The sequence below is a fragment of the Ursus americanus genome, chromosome 37 (genome assembly GCF_024610735.1).
Source record: "Ursus americanus isolate L20-20 chromosome 37, mUrsAme1.1.p, whole genome shotgun sequence".
In the NCBI taxonomy this organism is placed as follows: Eukaryota; Metazoa; Chordata; class Mammalia; order Carnivora; family Ursidae; genus Ursus; species Ursus americanus.
Genome location: NC_142163.1, coordinates 10250366 through 10273485, shown reverse-complemented (window position 1 = coordinate 10273485; position 23120 = coordinate 10250366). Strand labels below are relative to the sequence as shown.

The 23120-nt window shown below is 36.7% G+C and overlaps 1 protein-coding gene across 3 annotated transcripts in view; it reads left to right on the top strand.

Annotated features, from left to right (window-relative positions):
- The window catches only part of LOC123780130 (protein WWC3-like), a 183046-nt gene that overhangs the window by 49479 nt on the left and 110447 nt on the right, over window positions 1-23120 (top strand). The gene's annotated exons all lie outside the window — the stretch shown is intronic.

Here is a 23120-nt window from a genome sequence, read left to right as displayed (position 1 = left end):
TTTCTTCTGTTTCATTGTTGGTGTTCTCTTTCTTGTGTCTCATTGTTAGTGTATAGAAATGCAGCTGACTTCGGTGCATTGGTTTTATATCCTGCCACATGGCTGAATTGCTGTATGAGTTCTAGCAATTATGGGATGGAGTCTTTTGTGTTTTCCACATAGAGTATCATGTCATCTGCAAAGAGTGAGAGTTTGACTTCTTATTTGCCGATTTGGATGCCTTTTATTTCTTTTTGTTGTCTAATTGCTGAGGCTAAGATTTCTAGAACTGTGTTGAACAATAGAGGTGAGAGTGGGCATCCTTGTCGTGTTCCTGACCTTAGGAGAAAACCTCTCAGTTTTTCCGCCTTGAGAATGACATTCGCTGTGGGCTTTTCCTATATGGCTTTTATGATATTGCGGTATGTTCTCTCTATCCCTACAATGCGAAGAGTTTTTAGTCAAGAAAGGATGCTGTGCTTTGTCAGATGCTTTTTTCTGCATCTGTTGAGAAGATCCTATGGTTCTTGTCCTTTCTTTTATTTATGTGGTGTATCACATTGATTGATTTGTCAGTGTTGAACCACCCTTGCAGCCCAGGATAAATCCCACCTGGTCGTGGTGAATAATCCTTTTAATGGACTGTTGGATCCTATTGGCTAGTGTCTTGGTGTGAATTTTTGCATCATGTTCTTCAGAGATACTGGTCTGTGGGGTCTTTGTCTGGTTTTGGGATCAAGGCAATGCTGGCCTCGTAGAAGGAGTTTGGAAGTTTTCCTTCCTTTTCTATTTTGAAACGGCTTCAGAAGAATATGTATTAGTTCTTCTTTAAGTGTTTGGTAGAGTTCCCCCCAGGAAGCCATCCAGCCCTGGGCTCTGGTTTGTTGGGAGATTTTTGATTACTGCTTTAATTTCTTTGCTGGTTATGGGTCTGTTCAGGTTTTCTATATTTTCCTGTTTTGGTCGTTTATATGTTTCTAGGAATGCATCCATTTCTCCCAGATTGCCTAATTTGTTAGTATATGATTACTCTTACATGTCCTTCTAATCGTTTGTATTTCTTTGCCGTTGGTTGAGATCTCTCTTCTCTAATTCATGATTTTATTAACTTGGGCCCTTCCTCTTTTTGATAAGTCTGGCCAAGGGTTTATCGATCTTATTAATTCTTTCAAACAATCAACTCCTAGTTTCATCGATCTGTTCTACTGTTCTTTTGGTTTCTAGTTCATTGATGTCTGCTCCAGTCTTTATTATTTCTCTTCTGCTGAGTTTAGGCTGTATTTACTATTCTTTCTCCAACTCCATTAGGTGTAAGGTTATCTTGTGTATTTGAGACCTTTCTTGTTTCTTGAGAAAGGCTTGTATTGCTATATACTTCCTCTTAGGACCCCCTTTGCCTCATCCCAAAGGGTTTGAATGGTTGTGTTTTCATTTTCATTTGTTTCCATGAATTTGTTGAATTCTTCTTTAATTTCCTGGTTGACCCATTCATTCTTTAGTCGGATGCACTTTCATTTCCATGTGTTTGAGTTTTTCCAAATTTCCTCTTGTGATTGAGTTCCACTGGAAGTGTTGTGGTCTCAAAATATGCAGGGAGTGATCCCAGTCTTTTGGTACTGGTTGAGACTTGATTTGTGACCCAGGATGTGACCTATTCTGGAGAATATTCCATGTGCACTGGAAAAGAATGCGTATTCTGCTGCTTTATGAAGAAATACTCTGAATGTATGTGTTAAGTCCATCTGGTGCAGCGTGTCATTCAAAGCGCTTGTTTCCTTGTTGATCTTCTGCATAGATGATCTGTCCGTGTCAGTGGGGGAGGGGGGAGCTGTTAAAGTCCCCTGCTATTATTGTATTATTATCAATGTGTTTCTTTAATTTTGTTATTAATTGGCTTATATAATTGGCTGGTCCCATGTTAGGGGAGTAAATATTTACAATTGTTAGATCTTCATTTTGGATAGACCTTTTAATTATGATACAGTGTCCTTCCTCCTCTCTTTGTTTTAAAATCTAATTTGTCTGATATAAGAATTGCCACCCCAGCTTTCTTTTGATGTCTATTAGTGTGATAAATGTTTCTCCAGCCCCTCACTATCAGTCTGGAGGTGTCTTTGAGTCTAACATGAGTCTCTTGCAGACAGCATATTGATTTCAACTTGGCTAGATGTTAGTTCTTTTTATTTCTCCAGAAAGGGATTCCTTAGTGACTTCTATGCTCTTTTCAAGCCCAGCTAGTATCTTTATAACCTTTATTCTGAACTCTAGTTCCAACATCTTACTTAAGTCCATATTGATTTGGTCCCTGCCTCTTGTTTCTCTTTTTTGAGGTGAGTTTTTCCATCTTGTCATTCTGTCCAGAGAAGACTAGATGAACGAGAGAACAAGATACCAAAATAGCAACAACGACCGCAGAGAATTATACAGTAAACAAATCAGGAGAGACCTGAAACCACAAAGAAAATTAAAAAGAGAGAGAGAGAGAGAGAGGGAATATAATCAGACAGGTGAACAGAACAGAGCAGTAGGGATGTGTGGGTGTCTCAGTTGGTTAAGTGTCTGCCTTCAGCTTGGGTAATGATCCCACAGTCCTGGGTTCGAGCCCCGCGTCGGGCTCTCTGCTCAGTGGGGAGCCTGCTTCTCCCTTTCCAGTTTACCCCCCTCCCCGCTTGCGTTCCCTGTCTCGCTGTCTCTCTTTCTCTTTCTGGCAAATAAATAAATAAATAAATAAACAAACAAACAAATAAATAAAATCGGTAAAAGAAAAAAGACTTCAAGAAAAAGTAAGAATATATTCAGACAGGTGAACAAAACAGAGCAATACCCTAGATTCTAGGTGTATTTTGGTCTGTTTGTTAGAAGAAACTACATCCCAAAATTGTAAAGAAAGAGGAATTTACATGTATATGAAAATAAAATTACGTACAGTGAAAGGATAGAATGTAGCTATAAAGATGAAAATTCAAAAAGACGTAAAGACTTGATAAGATAAGAAATTGGTTGAGAAAGGAAAGAGGATAAAAAATTGAAATTGAAAGACTGAAGCATTTTGAGGAAAAAAAACATGAATTCTATATAGCATTTTCCCCTAGCACTGGAGCTTTGCAGTTCTGTGTGATCAGCAGCCAACTTGGTCTTTGCTGGATGTTCTTGCAGCTCTTCTGCGGGAGGGGCCTGTTGCTTTGATTCTCAAGTGTCCTTGCCCCAGGGTGGAATTGCACCCCCCTTGCCAGGTAGCCAGGCTAAGTGTAAGCAGCTCCAGATCGCTCTATGTGGCTTTTGTTCCTTAGGGCTTTCAGTGCCCTTTAGAGGATGAGAATGAAAATGGCATCTTCCTCCAGCCCTAGAGCTGAAAGCTCAGGCCCCACTCCTCAGTGCGCCCTCCAAGAGAAGGAGTCAGTCTCTCCTGTCTGCCTGGTCTCTGTCTGCACTCCATGCTCACCCAGCCTGCGACCGAGCGTTTCTCTCTCGGGCACACGACCCCGTTTCAAGTCTCCAAACCCTGCAGACTCCTGCAGCATACACTCAGGCACGCTCATTGTTCCTGAGACCCCAGGGATCCCGAGACGACACTGCCCCACCAGGAATGATGCCCTGTTTGGCCGCCTGAGCACCTTTCAGGCAGGGACATCCCTCACCGGACAGCCTCTAAAGGTTTAAATTTTGGGCTCAGATGCTTCATCACTTTCCCGTAGCCAGCTGATGGAGCCTCACTGGCTACCGCGGTCTGTCTTTCCTTATATGACTTTGGATTCAGTTCTCTCCACCTCCTGCCTTGCAGAAAGTGGTCGAGTTGCAGCTATTCTTTTCTTTGATGTCTTGTTTAGTTCATGCATGTTCAGAATGACTTGATAGGTATCCAGCTGAATTCCTGGGACCAGACGAAATGAGGTTTTCTACTCCTCTGCCATATTGGGCTCCTACTAGATCTTCTTTCCTAGTACATGCATTCACTACTATAACTTTCTCTCCCAGCACTTTTGCTGCATCCAACAACTTTTAATAAAGATGTGTTTTCATTTACATTTATTTCAAAATATTTAAAAATTTTTCTCGAGATTTCATCTGTAACTGTACATTTAGAAAGTGTTCTTCAATCTCCACATATTTTGCAATTTTCCAGTTATCATTGTTGCCATTCTTTTTACATTTCACTTTTTTTTAAACATACATTTGCATAAACCTGACATATATATATTCATAAATAATACTTAATATTGTTTCTATTATTTTTTAAACAATGTGTTTAAAAGGTTAAAAAAGTTTTATTTACTTTTGCATATTCCTTCAGTGATTTTTTTTAATGTAGATGCAGATTTCTGAGTGATATAAGTTTCCCTCTCTAAAGAAGTTCTTTTCCAAACCCCCCATCTCAATTGAAATATAATTGACATATAACATTATGTTTAAGGTATAGGGTAATGATTTGATACATTTATATTATCATAATACAAATTATCATAAGAATATTAGTTAAAACATCACCTCATATCATTTTAAATTTTTTTTGTGTGTGATGAGAACATTTGAAATCTACCTTATTACCATGTTTTATATATACAGTATCATATTGGTCTTTTTGTTTTGTTTTGTTTTTTGTTTTTTGGTGGTTTTTTTGAGTTATATTTATAATATTTATTGTATTAGGAATTAAAAAATCTTTAAACCATTATTAACTTATTTAAACACCACCGTAACTCCGTTTCATGCTAACATATTTTATGTAACATATTTTAATAAACATAGCCATGTTTTCCCAAAGAAGATAATTTAATGAGAAGTGTGGCACTGTTTCAGTTTTGCAAATCTCTTTGATGTGTGGCTTAATAGAAGACAGCTGGACATATTGGTCTTTAAAAAATATTTTATTTTATTTTTTAAGATTTTATTTATTTATTTTAAGAAAGAGAGGGAGAGCACACATGCACCGTTGCAAATGCAGAGGGAGAGGGAGAAGCAAGACTCTGAGATTCATGAACTGAGCCGAAGGCAGTCTAACCAACTAAGCCACCCAGTTGCCCCTGTATTGTTAATTATATTCACCATATTATAGTTCAGGTCCTGGAACTTATTTATAGTATAACTGGAATTTTTTTCCCTGTGACAACAACTCCCCATTTTCTCCATCCTTCAGTCACTGTTAACTACCATGCTATTCTTTGTTTCTATGAATTTGGTTTCATAGTTTCCAAATATATGTGAATACCATACCATATTTGTCTTTCTCTGTTTGACTTATTTCGCCTAGCATAATGTCCTCATTGTTATTCATGTTGTTGCAAATAGCAGGATTTCTTTCTTTTTATGGCTGGGTAGTATTCTGTTATATGTATAATATATAAGATATGTATTTCATTTATTTACATATTTGCTTACTTACTTTTTTTGGTTGTTTACATACACACACCAAATTTTCTTTAACCAGTGTTCATTAATCAAATTTTAGTTGTTTCCATGAATACCCAGAAGTGGGATTGTTGGATTATATGGTAGTTTTGTTTCTATCTTTTTGAGGAAACTTTGTGCTATTTACCATAATAACTGTACCAAATTACATTTTAACCAGCAGTGTGCTAGGATGCCCTTATGTCCATACCCTCCCCAGCACTTCCTTTTCTGTCTTCTTGATGATTATTGCCATTCCTGCCCATGTAAGATGACATCTCATTGTGGTTTTGATTTGCATTACCCTGATGATTAGTGATGTTGAGCATCTTCTCATGTGTCTGTTGGTCATTTTGGTGTCTCCTTTGTGGAAATGTGTATTCAGTGCTATTTCCCATTTTTAAATTGAATTGTTGTTTTTTTTGCTATAGAGTTGTATGAGTTCCTTTTTTATTTTGGAAAAACAACTCCTTATTTAATATGTGGTTCACAGATATTTTCTCATGTTGCAGAACTATTTGTATCATATCCAAAAAATTGTTGCCAACACCTATGTCAAGACTTCCCCCTGTATTTTCTTCATGGAATTGTGTGCTGTTTGGGTTTACACTGAAGTCTTAATACATTTCCAGTTAAATTTGTGAGTTGTGTAATACAATGATCCAGTTTCATTCTTTTATATCTCAATATCCTTTTAACCAAAAACTTTTTGATGAGACTGTCATTTTCCCCATCAAGTCCTCTTGTCATGTATCAGTTGACATGTATTTTTTTCTAGGCTTTTTTATTTTTCATTAGTCTTTGTGTCTGTTTTTATGTCAGAACCACAAACTGTTTTGATTACTCTAGATTTGAATTATACTTTGAAATGAGGAAGTATGATGCTTCCAGCTTTGTTTTTACTTATAAAGAATGCTTTGGCTACTCAGGGTTGTTTGTGGTTCTATACACATTTCTTTACAAGATTTCTATTTAAGATTTGTATTTAAGATTCTATTTCTATGGGAAAATGCCATTGGGATTTTGTTAGGGATTATATTGAACCAGTCAGTGAGTTTATTCAGCATGGTCATTCTAACACTGATTCTTCCAATTTGTGAATGCAGGGTATTGTTTCTTTGAGTCTTCTTAAGTTTTTTTCAGCAGTATCTTATGATTTTCAGTACACAGATCTTTATATCCTCAGGGTTTTATGTTGTTTTTGATGCTATTGAAATGAGTTTGTTTTGTCTCCATCTTTTCAGACATTTTGTTCTTTTGGTGTAGAAATGCAGGTGATTTTTGTATGTTGATTTTGTTTCTTGCCGTTTTATTGATTTCATTTATTAGTTTTAATGGATTATAGGAGTCTTTATTTTATATATATAAAATCATTACTTTGTATATAGAGATCATTTTGCATCTAGTACTTTCAGTACTGTGTTATGTACTAGGGGTGGTGAGAGTGGGTACTTTTTTCTTGTTCCTGATCCTAGGTGAAAAGCTCTCAAGTCTTCACTATTGAGTATTATGTTAGTGGTGTTTTTCTCATTTAAGGCCTTTGAAGGTATTTTCCCGTATGAGTCCTTCTAGGCCTTCTATATCCAATTTGAGATATCCAGTTTGAGAGTTTTTATAATGATTGGATGCTAAACATTTCAAGTGCTATTGTTGTATGTATTGAGAGGAAGCTATGATTTTTAGTCTTCGTGCTATTAGTGCTGTGCATCACATTATTGATTTGTCTGTTAGGTCATCATTGCATCCTAGGGATCATGGTATGTAATTTTTAATGTGTTGTTGTATTTTATTTGCCTATATTTTGTTGGAAATTTCTGCATCTGTATTCATCAGGGATGTTGGCCTATAGACTTCTTAGTTGTACTTAACTGGTTTTGGAATCAGGGTAATGCTGGCTTCACAAAAATGAACTTAGGCATTTTCCTTCCTCTTTAATTTTTTGGGAGAGTTTGAGAAAGATTGGTATTAATTCTCCTTATATGTTTGGTACAATTTAGCAATGAATCAACTGGTCTGGGCTTTTCTATATTGGGAGAATTTTGATTACCACTTTGTTCTCTTCTTCTAGGTTGTAATTTGTTGGCATGTTAACATACCTAGTAATAGTCTCTTACGATCCTTTGTATTTCTGTGGTATCAATTTAATTTCTTCCCTTTCATTTATAATTTTCTTTGACTCCTCTTTCTTTTTTTTCTTGGTGAACCTAGGCAAAAGCATGGGGTATTTTGTTTATCTTTTCCAGAAACCAGTATTTAGTTTCATTTATTTTTTTCCTGTTATCTTTCTATTCTCTCTTTCATTTATCTCTGTTCTAAAACTTATTATTTCCTTCTTTCTGCTAATTATGGGCTTAGATTGTTCTTTCCCTAGTTCTTTCTTAAGATGTAAAGTTAGGTTGTTTTTTGAGCTCTTTCTTGTTTCTTAATATGCAATTATCACCATAAACTTCACTCTAAGTAGTGCTTTTGTTGTAATTCATAAGTTTTTGGTATCTTTTCATTTTTGTTTGTCTCTAAATACTTTGATTTCCCTTTTGATTTTTTCTTTGACCTACTGGCCCAATTATAGGGCTCTTTTACAACCTACAGGCTGATTGACTTTGTTGGACTCTTATACCATGACTAAAAGGGTGGGAGCTGGCTTAACAGACCACTTCTAGATCCATAGACAGGACCTAGCTCTATATGTTATTCCATCTGTACTTGTCCCTCTGTCCTTCAGTATTCTGCTCCCATTTCAACCTTTGTTTTCTTTTTTAGTTTTGAAGATTTCTATTAAGATATTTTCACCCTTAAAAATTTTCTCCTCAACCCTGCCATCTAATAAGCCCATCAACAACATTCTTCTTAATGTCTTCTTAGTTCTTTCTTAAATTGTAGTGTTTCTTTTTCATTAATTGTTAAGATTTTCATCTCTGCGTATACACTGCCATCTGTTCTCCCATACTTTCTCCTCTATCCATTAGAGTCCTTGGCATATAAATCATAGTAGTTTTAAGTTTCTGACTTCTGCGAGTTTCCACATCCCTGCCATGTCTGGTTCTAAGGCTTGCTTGCCCTGTCTTTTGAAATTCTGTTTTTTGCCTTTTGGTATATTCTGTAAATTTTTGTTTATTTGGGTTTCTTGTTCTGTTTTGTTTTCTGGGGTGTGTGTGTGTAGGTGATGTACTGGGTAAGAAGGAACTATTATAAATATAGGGCTTTAGTAATGTGGTGGTGGGAGGGAAGTATTTTATAGTCCTATAATAAGGTCTCAGTATTTTAGTGAACCTGTGTCTCTGGACTCAACTTCTGAGTCTTTCTTTTTCCCACCCTTATTTGGACTAGATATCTAAAGGGTTCTGGAGTTGAGTAGTTCTTTTCCTTCAGGTCAGTTAGTCTCTGATAATACTCCATCACGTTAGGGTCTGTTTAACTAGTCTCTCTTGAGGACAGGTCTTGTTAGGGGTGTATTTTAAGATGATTGCTTTTCACTCTCCTTGTGCTAGAAGCACGAGCAAATATTTCATTGATATTTTTTGTGAGAACCTAATTGAGCTCCTGTAGGCAAATTTCACAATATTTTGAGGGCCCTTGTATGAACTTGGTTTCCTTGGAGTTTTTAACTCTCAGAATTGTCTGCACTGAGTGTCCAGCAACTTGTTAATTACATTTTAGGTTTTTCTGCCCTGGCACTGGCTACCATAGTGGTTTCTAAATACAAGTTTCTCTTAGGTAAAACGTGGTTTCCTGTATTCAGCTGTATATTTCTCTCATCATGGTAACAGTGGTTTGCTGTGTGCCCTTTCCTCTCTTATGAATCTAAGCAGAACTTTGATTTTCAGTTTGTTCTGCTTTTTCTTGTCATGATGGAGTGTTGACTTCCAAGCTCCTTACACAGGGACAAAAAGTGGAAGTCCTACTTGTACTGTTTTAAGCCCTCAAATTTGTGGTAATTTGTTAGGAATAGGAAACAAATATAATCTGAAGCAACAAACTAATAGGGAAATGAGAGGGAGGTTAAGAAGGGATTGGAAGGGGGCTCGTCTTCATGCTATAACTAACAAGGCCTCACGGAACTAACTTGATCATTTGAAATCCATATAATTATCTCCATTTTAGTTTAGAAAACTCAGGTCTAGATAGAAAGGGAATAATTCATTCTATGTTTTATTATGGTAAATGGCTATGGGTGTGTTCAAATTATTTATTTTATCATGGTTCAGTCTTTTTAGGCTGCATATTTTTGGGAATCTCTCTGTGTCTTCTAGATTATTTAATTTGTTGATGGCAGTTCATTGTAGTCTCTTATAATTTCATTTCTTTGACAACAGTTTTAATGTCTCCTTTTTAATTTCTGATTATAGTTATTTAATTATTCTTTTTCTTTTCTTTCTGTCTCTCTCTCTGTCTCTCTCTTTTTTTATTTACTCTAGGTAAGAGTTTATCTTTTTTTTTTATCTCAAAAAATATCTGTGGGTATTTTTGTATCTCTTTTGTTTTTGTCTCTTTCCTTTTTCCTTTTTTTTCCCCCAAGGTTTTTCTTTTCTTTTCTTATTGAATTACAGTTGACACAGAATGTTATATTAGTTGCAGGTGTACAACATACTGATTCCATAACTCTGCGGATGCTGACCACAAGTGTAGCTAACATCTTTCACCACATAGTGCTTCACAATACCATTGAATATGATGCCGTACCTTTCATTTCTGTGACTTACTCATTCCATAACTGGAAGCCTGTACCTCCCACTCCCCTTCACTTATTTCACCAGTCCTCCTCCCCACCCGCCCACTGGCAACCCACAGTTTATTGTCTATATTTATGATCTGTTTCTGTTGTTTTATTTATTTATTCATTTGTTTTGTTTTTAGATTCCAAACATAAGTGAACTCGTATTGTATTTGTCTTTCTCTGACTCCTTTTACTCAGCATAATGCCCTCCGGGCCACCTCTGCTTTTGCCAGTGGCAAGATCACATTCTTTCTTATGACTTAGTAGTATTCCATCGTATCTATGTATATACATATTTACATAATATATAATTCATGTATATATTTATCTGTTATGTAAATATGTATATATACACATATGCAATATATACATATATATATGACATACATGCATGTATATACACAATATGCATATACACACTACATCTTCCTTGTGGATTCATCTATTGATGGACACTTGGGTTGCTTCCGTATCTTTGCTGTTGTAAATGTTGTAAAAGCTGCAATAAACATATGGTTTCATATATCTTTAGGAATTAATGTTTTCATTTTCTTTGGGTAAATAGCCAGTAATGTAATTACTGGATCATATGGTTTTTAATTTTTTGAAGAAAAGAACTTTTTCACGGTGGCTGCACCAATTTGTATTCCCACCAGTAGTGCACAGAGGTTCCTTTTTCTCCCCATCCTTATAAGCACTTGTTTCTTGTCTTTTGTTGCTAGCCATTCTGATAGATGTGAGGTGGTATCTCACTTTGGTTTTGATTTGGATTTCGCTGATTATTAGTGATATTGAGCATCTTTTCATGTGTCTGTTGGCCATCTTTTTGTACTTTGGAGAAAGGGCTGTTTATACTCTGTCCATATTTTAAATTGATTCATTCCCTCCCTCTCTCATTCTTTGTGTGTGTGTGTGTGTGTGTGTGTGTGTGTGTGTGTGTGTGTGTTGAGTTGTATGAGTTCTTTATATATTTTGGATAGTATCCCATTGTATGTGTTATCATTTGCAAATAATATTTTTCCATTCAGTAGATTGCCTTTTCATTTTGTTGATGGTTTTCTTTGCTGTGCAAAAGCTTTTTATCTTGTTATAGACCCAATATTATTTTTCTTTTGTTTCTTGATCTGAGGAAACATATCGAAAAATGTTGGTAAGGGCAATGTGCAAGAGATTATTATCTGTGTTTTCTCAAGGAGTTTTATTTCAGGTTTCACACTTAGGTCTTAATCTTTGTCGAGCTTATCTTTGTACACAGTGTAAGAAAGTAGTTCAGTTCCATTCTTTGTTTTTAGATGTCTGGTTTTTCCAACACTATTTATTGAAAAGATAGTGTGTTTTTATGCCAGTACCATGTTTTGATTGCTATAGCTTTATATTATCTCCAGAAATCTGGAAGTCTGGATTTGTGATGCCTCTGGCTTTGTTCTGTTTTTACAAGATTGATTTGGTATTTAGTGTCTTCTGTGGTTACACACACACACACACACACACACACGATTATTTACTCTGGTTCTGTGAAAAACGCTTATTTACATTTTGATTGGAATTGCATTGGATCTCTAGATGGCTTTGAGGAGTATGGACAGTTTGACTGTATTAATTCTTCCAGTCCACTGGTATAGTATATCTTTCCTTTTGTTTGTGTCATCTTGAATTTGAATTTTTTACATTAATGTCTTATAGTTTTGAGAATACAGTTGTATCACCTCCTTTGATAAATTTATTCCTAGGTATTTATTCTGTTTAGTTCAATTGTAAATGGGATTGTTCTCTTAATTCCTGTTTTTGCTATTTCATGGTTAGTGTATAGAAGTGCAAAAGGTTTCTGTGTACTCATTTTGTATCCTGTGACTTTACTGAAAGCACTTACTAGCCCTACCAGTTTTCTGCATATATTATCATATCATCTGCAAATAGTGAGTGTTTTACTTCTTCATTACCAATTTGGATGCTTTTATTGCTTTTTGTTTCTGATGGCTGTAACTAGAACTTCTAGTACTATGTTGAATAACATTGGTGAACCTGGCATCCCTGTCTTCTTCCTTATCTTAGAAGAAAAGCTCTCAGTTTTTCATCATCGAGGATGATGTGGGTTTTTCTTGAATGGCCTCTGTTAGCTTGAGGTATGTTCCTTCTACACTTACTTTATTGAGAGTTTTCATCATGAATGGATGTTGTACTTTGTCAAAGGCTTTTTCTGCCTCTGTTGAAAAGATCATATGGTTTTTGTCCTTTTTTCTATTGATGTGGTATATTATGTTAATTGATTTGTGAATAATAAACCATTTTTGCATCCCAGGATTAAATCGCACGAGATTGTGGAGAAGGATTTTTTATTTTTAAATGTATTGTTGAATTCAGTTTGCTGTATTTCCTTGAGGATTATGGCATCTGTGTTTATTAGATGTATTGGCCAGAATAGTTTTCTGTTTTGTAGTAAGTTTCTCTAGTTTTGATATCCGAGAAATCCTGGCCTTGGAGAATGAATTTGGAAGTTTTCCTTCCTCCTCCATCTTTTGGGATGAGTTTGAGAAGAATAGGTTAATTATCTCTTCTTTACATGTTTGGTAGAACTTGCCTGTCATAGCACCTGCTCCTGGACTCTTGTTGCTTGGGAGTTTTGATTACTGTTTGATTTTCCTTATTGGTTATTTGAACTAATGTTCAAATTTTCTATTTTGTTCTGATTCAGTATTGGAAGATTGTATGTTTCTAGGAATTTATTCATTTTTTCAAGTTGTCAATTCACTGGCATACAAATTTTCATTGTCCTCTAATAATCCTTTGTATTTCTGTGGTGTCTGTTACTTCTCTTTTATTTCTGATTTTATTTACTTGAGTCCTCTCTGTTTTCTTTGTAATGAGTTTGGCTTAATGTATATCAGTTTTGTTTCTTTTTCACCAAACCAGCTCTTGCTTTCCCTGGTCTTTTTTTTTTTTTTTCATTTCTTTTATTTCTGTTTCATTTATTTCTGTTTCATTTATTTCTGTTCTTTTATATTTTTTTTATTATGTTATGTTAGTCACTGTACAGTACATCGTTAGTTTTTGATGTAGTGTTCCATGATTCATTGTTTGCGTATAACACCCGGTGCTCCATGCAATACGTGCCCTCCTTAATACCCATCACTGGGCTAACCCATCCTCCCACCCCTTCCCCTCTGAAACCCTCAGTTTGTTTCCTGGAGTTTATAGTTTCTCTTGGTTCGTCTCCCCATCTGATTTCACCCCCTTCATTTTTTCCTTCCTTCTTGTAATGTCCTCCCTGCTATTCCTTATGTTCCACAAATGAGGGAAACCATATGATAATTGTCTTTCTCTGCCTGACTTATTTCACTTAGTATAATCTCCTCCAGTTCCATCCATGTCGATGCAAATGGTGCGTAATCATCCATTCTGATGGCTGAGTAATATTCCATTGTATATATGGACCACATCTTCTTTATCTATTCGTCTGTTGAGGGGCATCTCAGCTCCTTCCATAGTTTGGTTATTGTGGACATTGCTGCTATGAACTTTGGGGTGTATATGGCCCTTCTTTTCACTGTATCGGTATCTTTGGGGTAAATATCTTGGGGAAGTGCAAAGCTGGATCATAGGGTAGAGCTATTTTTAACTTTTTGAGGAACCTCCACACTGATTTCCAAAGTCGCTGTACCAACTTGTATTCCCACCAACAGTGTAAGAGGGATCCCCTTTCTCCACATCCTCTCCAATATCCTCTCTCCTTTGTTGTTTCTTGCCTTGTCAATTTTTGCCATTCCAACTGGTGTAAGGTGGTATCTCAATGTGGTTTTGATTTGAATTTCCCTAATGGCTAATGATGAACATTTTTTCATGTGTCTGTTAGCCATTTATATATACTCTTTGGAAAAGTGTCTGTTCATATCTTCTGCCCATTTTTTGATTTGATTATGTTTTTTGGGTGTTGAGTTTGAGAAGTTCTTTTTTTTTTTTTTTTAAAGATTTTATTTATTTATTTGACAGAGATAGAGACAGCCAGTGAGAGAGGGAACACAAGCAGGAGGAGTGGGAGAGGAAGAAGCAGGGTCCCAGTGGAGGAGCCTGACGTGGGGCTCGATCCCATAATGCCGGGACCACGCCCTGAGCCAAAGGCAGACGCTTAACCGCTGTGCCACCCAGGCGCCCCTGAGAAGTTCTTTATAGATATTGGATACTAGCCTTTTATCTGTATTGTCATTTGCAGATATCTTGTCCCATTTTTTTTTAAAGATTTTATTTATTTATTTGACAGAGACAGAGACAGCCAGCGAGAGGGAACACAAGCAGGGGGAGTGGGAGAGGAAGAAGCAGGCTCATAGCAGAGGAGCCTGATGTGGGGCTCGATCCTGGAACGCCGGGATCACGCCCTGAGCCAGCGCAGACGCTTAACCGCTGTGCCACCCAGGCGCCCCATGGGTTGCCTCTTATTTTTGTTGACTGTTTCCTTTGCTGTCCAGAAGCTTTTTATCTTGATGTCTATGCTGCCCAGAGTAATCTATACTTTCAATGCCATCCTGATCAAAAAACAATGCCATTTTTCAAAGTGCTGGGACAAACAATTCTAAAATTCGTATGGAACCAGAAAAGACCCCGAATCACCAAGGAAATGTTAAAAAGAAAAACAAAGCCAGGGGCATCACGTTGCCTGATTTCAAGCTATATTACAAAGCTGTGATCACCAAGACAGCATGGACTGCTACATACAGAAGAATGAAACTCTTGGCTCTTTTCTTACACCATACACAAAGATAAAATCAAAATGGATCAAAGACCTCAATGTGAGACAGGAATCTCTCTGAATCCTAGAGGAGAACATAGGCAGTGACCTCTTCAACATTGGCCACAGTAACTTCTTTCTGTTCTGATCTTTATTATTTCCTGCCTTCTACTAATTTTGGCCTTTAGTTTTCTTCTCTTTTTAGCTCCTGTAGGTATAAGTTTATGTTGTTTACTTGCGATTTTTCTTGTTTTCTGAGTTCGGTGTGTATAGCTGTAAACTCTCATCTTAGAACTCATTTAAATGCATCCCAAGGATTTTGGATGTAGATTTTCTTTCTGGATGACCTATCCATTAATATAAGTGAGATGCTAAAGTTCTTTATTCTTATTATATTGTTGTCAATATATCCTTTCGTGTCTGCTAATATTTGGTTTATGTATTTAGATGATCCTTTATTGGGTGCATAGATAGTTACAATTGTTATATACTCTTGTTGAACTGATCCCCTCATCATTATATTGTGTGATAAAAGTAATGCCACCCCACTTTTTTTTTTTTCCCCTCTTCCATTATTTGCATGGTATGTTTTTCCATCCTCACTGTCAGGCTGTATGGGTGCTCAGGTCTGAAGTGAGTTGCTTGTAGATAGCATACAGATGTGTCTTGTTTTTTTATCTACTCAGTCACCTGAGTAGAAACACCATGTGTTTTGATTGGAGCATTAGCTGCATTTACGGTTAAAGTAGTTATTGCCATCGTGTTAACTGTTTTCTGGTTATTTTTGTAGTTCTTTCTTTCTCTATTCTTCTGTTGTTCTTCCACTTTGTGATTGATGATTTTCTGTAGTGTTATGCTAGGCTTCTGTCCTTTTTTTTTTCTGTATCAATCATAGGTTTTGGGTTTATGGTTATCATTATGTTCATATACAATATCCTAAGTATATAGGAGTTTAAATTAAGGTGATAGTCACTTTGAGTTTGAACAAATTCTAAAAGAACTTCATTTTTGGGGTCCCTGGCTGGCTCAGTTTGTAGAGCATCAACCCTTGATCTCAAGGCCATGAGTTTGAGCCCCATGTTGAATTTACTTTAAAAATTTACTTTAAAAAATTAAGAAAAATAAAAGAAAACATTTTTTCTCCCTCCTTCATGGTTTAGGTAATGTCATTTTTATATATTGTCATTTTTAATGTGTTTTTATTTTACGATTCCTCTTTTTTTTTTCTTTCTATAATCGACTTTACTTTTCATCTTTTTAACCATACTAGCTTTATCAGTGATCATGTTACTATGTTTACTGGAAGTTTAATTTTATTCTTGAAGTTTTTTTCCTTTCAAACAGTATAGAGGTTCCTCAAAAAGTTACAATAGAATACCCCGTGTCCAGCAATTGCTGGATATTTACCCAATGGATACAAAAATAGTGATTCTGAGGGGCACATGCACCCCAGTGTTTACAGTAGCACTGTCCACTATAAGCCAAACTGTGGAAAGTACCCAAGTCTCCATCGACTAATGAATGGATAAAGAAGATGTGGTATGTGTGTATACAGACACACACTGGAATATTACTTAGCTATCAAAAAAGAATGAAATCTTGCCATTTGCAACAGTGTGGATGGAGCTAAAGAGTATTATGCTAAATGAAATAAATTAATCAGACAGAGAGAGACACATAGCATATGATTTCACTCCTGTGGGGAATTTAAGAAACAAACAAACAGGGGGCGCCTGGGTAGCGCAGTCGTTAAGCGTCTGCCTTCGACTCAGGGTGTGATCCTGGCGATCTGGGATCGAGCCCCACATCAGGCTCCTCCACTATGAGCCTGCTTCTTCCTCTCCCACTCCCCCTGCTGTGTTCCCTCTCTCGCTGGCTGTCTCTATCGCTGTCAAATAAATAAATAAAATCTTTAAAAAAAAAAAAAAGAAAAAAGAAACAAACAAATGATCATGGGGAAAAAAAGGGAGGCAAACCAAGAAACAGACTCTTAACTATAAATGGTCACCAGAGGGGAAGTGGGTAGGGGGATGGGTTAATGAGTGAAAAGGATTAAGGAGGGCACTTGTGAAGATCACGTGGTATTGTATGGAAGTGCTGAGTTGCTTTATTGTACACCTAAAACTAATATAGCACAGTATGTTAACAATATTTGAATTAAAATTAAGAACGTATTTAAAAAGGTTTTTTCCCTTCATAATTTTCTCATTTCTAATTATGGCCTTTTCTACATAAGAGGTACTTTTGGGGCATCTGGGTGCTCAGTAGGTTAAACCTGTGCCTTTGGCTCAGGTCATGGTCCTAGGGTCCTGGGATCCAGCCTTGCATCAGGCTTCCTGCTCAGTGGAGAATCTGCTGTTCCCTCTTCCTTGGCCCCTCCCCCAGCTTGTGATCTCTTTCTTTCTCTTTCTCTCTCAAATAAATAAATAAAATCTTTTTTAAAAAGGTACTTCTAGCAGTTTAGGATGACTTGGTGGTGATAAACTACTTTATCTTTTATTTGGGAAATTCTTTATCTCTCCTATTCCAAATAATTCTCGGCTGCAGATTTTTCTCATTCAGCACTTTGAATATATCATGCTATTCTCTTCTGGCCTGCTACGTTTTTGCTGATAAATCAGCTGATAGCCTCATTGGATTTCCCTTCTGTGTACTTTGTTGCTTCTTGCTTCTTTAAACATTCTCTCTTATCTTAAATTTTTGCCTTTTTAATTATTATGTCTTAGTGTGGACCTCCTTTCTGTCACATTGTTAGGAGCTTTCTGTGCCTCCTGGATCAGTATTTTTGTTTCCTCTTCCAGATTAGGGAAGTTTTTAGCTGTATTTCCTCAAATTTTCTTCCTCCTCCTTTCTCTCCTCTCCTCCTGAGAACCCACCCCCCCATGCATATGTCCCATATATCATTTAAGTTATCCTCTACTTTCTGCAATTTTTTTTCCTTTTACCTTTCAACTTGGGTGCTTTCTAACTACTTTGTCTTCCAGGAGACTGATCTGTTCTTTTGCATCCTCTAGTCTGCTGTTGATTTCCCTTAGTGCATTTTTCATCTTAGTTACTGTTTTCTTCAACTCTGATTGGTTCTTTTATATTTTCTATCTCATATTTGAAGTTCTGAGTTCTTCCCCACCTCTCTCCAGTTCAGTAAGCATTTTCATGACTGTTACTTTGAACTGTTTATCAGGTAGATTGCTTATATCTTTTCCATTTAGTTATTTTTCTGAACTTTTGTCTTCCTTTGCTTGGAGCATATTCCTCTGTCTCTGATTTTGACTGAGTTGCTGTTTGTGACTATGAATTAGGTAAAATGGCTACTTCTTCTGACCTTGATGAATGCCCTTGTATCTGAATGTCCCTAGTGTACACTGTGTGTTCCTAGTGGCTTTAGCTGACCTCCTGGCTAAAGCTCTAGTAGGGCTCTGGCTACCTTGGGGTACTGTGCTAAGGCCACCCGCGTAGGGTGGCCAAGAGCTGAAGTTGGTAGGGCCGGAATTTCTGTGGCTCTTCATGTAAAGGATGCCCTAGTAAAACACCTATAGTTGACATTGGTTCAGGCTGGGGGATCCCAGTGCTCTTTGCCTAAGGGATGATCTGGCAGGATTCCTAGAGATGAACAGGGGCAAGTTGGGACATCCTAGGTGCCGCTGAAGTGGATGGTGGCTGAAAGATCTTGGGGGTTCTCCCAGCAGTGGATGCCCTGGCAAGCCATCTGGAACAGAAGCTACGCAGGCTTGGAGTTTTCCCAGAAGCTTTGCACCTGTGTCACTTTGGCTATAATGGGTACTGTCTAGTGATGTTCCAGTGCCTACTGTGGTGGGGACCACCTTGGTAGTACAGCTAGGGCTGGTGTGGGTTAGGGGCCCTTGGCTCTGGGAGGTGGCAGGCTGAATAGGGTGTCCAGACCCTACTCTGACATATGCTATAGAGATGAATGGGGAGCATAATACTGTTTTCCCTTACCCCTTGGACCTCAGAGAGAGTTCCAGCAGCTCTCCCACCTTTGGGCAGAGTTCTGGGACTGGATCCTTTGTATTCTAGTTGCCCTTTTAAATAATGACTTTTTTCCCCCCACACCACACTGGGGATGAATCTTATCCTATTCTTCATTCAGTATTATCCTTCTGCACTGCCATTTGTGGTGTAGGGCATGGGGTTCCTGTAATTACCCTATCCTTGTCTTTCCTCCTGTTGTTTCTGTGCCCTCTCTATTCTTTTTCTATCCCCGAAGCTGTTCTTCAGCTCTGTCTTCTTCCAGGAGAATTGCTCTATATGTAGGTATAGATTCAGTGGGACAGAGAGGTGTTCAGGGTCTTCTTATGTTGCCATCTTGGAACCCTCCCCTAATCTTTATTTTATTATCTCTGCTCTAATCTTTGTTTTCTTCTGCCAGTCTTGGGTTTAACTTGTTCTTTTGCCAGTTCATTGAGGTGTAGAATTAAGTTTTTGATTTGAGATCTTTCTTCTTTTTCTAATGTAGGCATTTGGCACTCTAACTTTCTTTCCTCTCATCACTCTTTTGCTACATCCCATAAGGTTTGGTATATTGTTTATTTTCATTTGTCTTCAGATATTTTCTGTTTCCTTGTGACATTTTCTTTGACATAAAGGTTGTCGAAGACTGATAATTTACAAATATTTCAGAGTTGTTTCTTTTTTTTTCTTTTTTCTTTTTTTAGCTGTCCTTTTGCTATTGATTCCTATTATTCCAGTGGGATAAAAGAAAAGGTAGTTGGTATGATTTCTGTGTTCTTTAATTTGTTGAATCTTATTTTGTGGCTTAATGTGTAACTATTATGTTTCTGTGGATCCTTTGTTTTTTTGCTGTGTTTTGCTCATTAAAAAAAAGAAATCACCTCTTCTGGCCTAAAAGACTGGCTTTGTACAGGAGAAGACCTTCACTAGTTGACAATACAATGTTTTATAACTTTCAAGAGTAGAATATAGTGATTCAATAATTCTGTACATCACTTACCACTGTACAAAGTTACTACAGCATTTTTGATTCTATTCCTTGTGCTATACTTTTCATTCCTGTGACTAATTTATTTTATATGGAAGTCTGTACTCCCTTAATCCCCATCACCTATTTTGCCCATTCCTCTACCCACCTCCCCTTTGACAACCACACTTTGTTCTCTGTATCTCTGAGTCTGTTTTCTGTATCTACTGATGTGTTTTTTTTAATTCCACATTTAACTGTATTCATAAGTTTGTCATTCTCTGTGTGACTTACTTCACTTAGCATTATATGCACTGGACCCATCCAGGTTGTTGCAAATGTCAAAATCAAGATCTCATTCCCTTTTATGTCTGGGTAATATTCCATTGTGTGTGTGTGTGTGTGAGTATGGATGTATGTATGTAGACTGTGTGTGTGTGTGTGTGTGTGTGTGTGCACATCACGTCTTTTATCCATTCCTCAGTTGACGGGCACTTACATTGTTTTCATATCTTGGCTCTTGTAGTAATACTGCAATAAACAGGGGTGTATATATCTTTTACAATAATGTTTTTTCATTTTCTTAGGGTGAATACCCAGTTGTGGAATCGCTGGATCAGGGATGCCTGGGTGGCTCAGTTGGTTAAGCATCTGTCTTCGGCTCAGGTCATGATCTCAGAGTCCTGGGATTGAGCCCATCAGGCTCCCTGCTCAGTGGGTAGTGTGTTTCTCCCTCTGCCTGCTGCTTCCCCTGTTCATGCTCTGTCTCCCTCTGCCTCTCTCTCTGACAAAGAAATAAATAATCGATCAATCAATCAATCTTTAAAAAGAAAATTCTGGATCATATGATAATTGTATTTTGATTTATTGAAGAACCTTCATACGGTTTTCCACAGTGGCTGCACCAGTTTACTTTCTACCAACTGTGGTTCATGAAGTTTCGTTTTTCTTCATATCTTTGCCAACATCTGTTGATTCTGCTCTTTTTGATACTAGTTATTCTGACAACTGTGTGATGTCAAATTACACGTTTGCATCTTTTATATCAGATTAAAGAAATCTCATTAGAATTTTAGGCAAGGCAGGTCTATTGATAGTGAATTCCCTGAATTTTTATCTGAGAATGTCTTAACTTTATTTTTAAAAGATAGTTTTATTTATTTTTTAGGTGTTAAATTTTCCATAGATAATTATTCTTTTGAATTTCAAATATATCGTCCCACTCTATCCTGGCCAGCAATGTCCCTGCTCATAAATTAGCTTATAATAATAGTGACATTTCCTTGGTTATAAATTCCTTTTCTGTTGCTGCTCTCCAGATTCTCTCATTGTGTTTGGCTTTTGATAGTTTGATTACAGTGTATGTTGGTGGTGATATCTTTAGGTTATTTGTGCTTTTGCTTTATTGAGTTTCTCATGTTTATAGTTCCTTGTCTTTCCTCATATTTGTGAAGTTTCTGGCTGTTATTTCTTTAACTGATCTCTTTCCCTTTTCTCTTTCTTCTGGTAGGACTTTCATAAGGCTTGCTTAGTGGTGCTATATATGCCCCTTATTCTCTGTTTACTTTTTCCCTTGCCTATCAGATTCAATATTACTAAACGGCCTGTCTTCAAATTTTCTGATTCTATTTTCTGCATGTTTGTGTGTGCTTTTGAACCTCTTAGTGAGTTCTTTACTTCAGTTATATTATATATTTGAGCTTCAGAATTTCTGTTTGGTACTATTTCAATGATTTTATCTCTTGGTTGATATTGAGAATTTATTTACATATTTTTTTCATTTAGTTCTTTGTTTTTGTTATCTTTTAAGCCAATTTAAGTTTATTGTTTAAAAGTATTCAGTAACTCTGTCAACTGAATTCCTTTAGTAATGGGTTCTGGGGATTCATTTTTGTATGTTTTAATGGTTCTTTTGTTTGTTTCTTTGTATGCCTATTGATCTTTCCTTGGAAATGGGGCATATGATAAACACCCATGAGTTCTAGTCTTTGCAGTTAATTCTGTAGTATATTTTCTGAGTAGCAGGGCATGTCTTCAAACTTGCTGTCAGTCCAGGGCAAAGGCTTAAAATCTTATGTCTTTTCTGGAAATTTGGCCTTTGTGTGCCTTTTCCCTTCTAATCTATCTCAAATGTATGTTTGATTTAAATGTCTTAATGTTCCTGATTGTGAACCCAGTTGCTTCTGAAGCTTCTTCTAGTTGCTCAAATGCTTTTAGTCTTTTGCTTTAGAAGTCCACAGTTTTGTATTCACCCTACAAGTGTACCACGTCACTGTGCCTTCCATTTTCCTTGAGAGTTAGATTGTCATTCTTCAGAAGGGCTCCAAGTCATGTGAGGGTAAAGTGAGTCTCCCATGGAAATCATAGACAGGTTAGTACTTTCTAAATAATACCTTTTCTCTTTCTGGCCTGTAGAAAGGTATTGGGAATCAGTCTGATTTCTTCCAATTCCACAGCTCTGTTGATGGGATGCAAAATGGCTTATAAAAAAAAAAAAAGGGCACAAAATTACTTACTATTTTGAACACAGTATTTTCTTGATTTGACATTTGTTTGGTTGCTGTAGCTCATTGTCTGGCTTCCAGATCTCCTATAAAGTTAGCTTAGTTATTTTCTAGTATACTTTCAATACTTCTGTGGGCAGACAAGGCCTTGTAACTTAATGTGCCATGTTTCTGATATCACTCCCTCCATATGATTTCAAAGTTTGGCTTTACATTTCCTTGAGAGGGATTATTTTATATTTAATTTTTTTGTTGTTGCATGGGGGTCACTTTCAAGAATATTGCTATTTTTACAATGTTAAAATTTTTAATCCACGTAGGCAATTTATCTTTCCATTTCTTTACCTCTTTATTTTCTTTCACCGATGTCTTATATACTTCAGTATATAAATCTTAAACTGCCTTCACCAAATTTATTCTTAAGTATTTAATTCTTTGGTGGTGCACTTTATAAATAGAATTTTCTTTAACTTCATTTTGGGTTCTTTATTCTGGTATATAGAACCCATTAATTTTTGCATGTTGATCATACAGACTTCGCAGAATTTACCAGCTCTGATTTTCTTTTTGTGGGTTTTTAATATGCTGCTGAATACAGTTTTCTAATATACTGTGTTTTGCTTTTTGTAATTGGCTAATGGTTAACATTGAATTCATTAAATAAATTGATTCTTATCAGGATCACATTTAGGGGTCCCTGGGTGCCTCAATTGGTTAAGCAGCCAGCTCTTGATTTCAGCCCAGGTCATGATCTTTGGGTCTAAGATTGAGCCCCACATTAGGCTCTGTGCTCAGTGAGGAGTCTGCTTCTCTCCCTCTCTTTGCCCCTCCCCCACACTCATGTGCACACACTCTCTAAAATCAATCAATCAATCAATCAGT